The sequence below is a fragment of the Chiloscyllium plagiosum genome, unplaced genomic scaffold, assembly GCF_004010195.1.
Source record: "Chiloscyllium plagiosum isolate BGI_BamShark_2017 unplaced genomic scaffold, ASM401019v2 scaf_49456, whole genome shotgun sequence".
Lineage (NCBI taxonomy): Eukaryota > Metazoa > Chordata > Chondrichthyes > Orectolobiformes > Hemiscylliidae > Chiloscyllium > Chiloscyllium plagiosum.
In genome coordinates, this window is record NW_025113994.1 from 1 (window position 1) to 1,001 (window position 1,001).

General features: G+C 42.6%; 1 pseudogene; it reads right to left on the reverse strand.

Annotated features, from left to right (window-relative positions):
* Window positions 1-260: 260 nt before the first annotated feature.
* Window positions 261-961, reverse strand: LOC122544793 (annotated as a pseudogene).
* Window positions 962-1,001: the final 40 nt, after the last annotated feature.

Here is a 1,001-nt window from a genome sequence, read left to right on the forward strand (position 1 = left end):
AATCCTCACCTACCTTTGTATCTTTGCTAGTTATTGGAAAGATATTAGTATCCTCCACTGTGATATCCCATAACTAAATGCTTCTTCTCATTTTCCAAAGGACCAACATTTACTTTAGCCATTATTTTCTCGTTATATATATTTATGTAAACTTTTGCTCTCTGTCTTTATAGTCTGTGCTAGTTTATTTTTCTCATGTTCTATATTACTTTTCTTTATAGCTCTTGTGGCTTTCGGTTGAAATTTAACATTTTCCCAGTTCTAGTTTCATGCTATTTTTGGCCACTTTGTACGCCTTCTGTTTCAATTTGATTTTCCAGAACAGCAACCCAATTCTCCAAGCATTTCACATACTCTTTCTTCTTGCGACGGCACTCTCGAGCTGCTTCCCTGTTTTTCATGAGGCGGATTTCACGTTTACAAGAGGTTTCTTCAGCATTCTGGGGCTGGCTTTGCAGGACTGGTGAAGATGCCATAACCATTCCCTGGCCAGCAGTGGAGTTAGGAGTTGTACGGATCTGATAGGTTTGGACATCTCCAGCAGCACCTTGTACAAGCACTTGACTGCCCAGCACAAAGATTTGCTGTCCATCAGGGCTCTGTGCATACTGTATAATGGTTACTCCAAACTTGGCTGTAGCTGCGTTGGTCATTGTTAGTGTCTGGAGTCCTTGCACTCCATCTGTACCATTGTTGGCCAGCTGAATTGGTCCCCGCTGTGTGACAGCAATGTATTGTCCGCTGCTAGTCTGATAGATGGGTGTCTGCATCGTCATTGTAGTAACGGTTGAGACAGACTCTTCTTCTGATTTCTCCTCATTGATTTCTTGGCACACCGGGGGGATTAGAAGAAAGTTCAATCAGGATTTTCCTGTATGAAGGCCGTCTCTATAGAATTTCTCTACGTTTGAGAGTCAGTCATGCTATTCACAGATTCCTGGGAGTCCTCACTTTCAGGTATAGTAGAAAGCTAAACAGTCTGAACTTGAGGGGACTGCCTG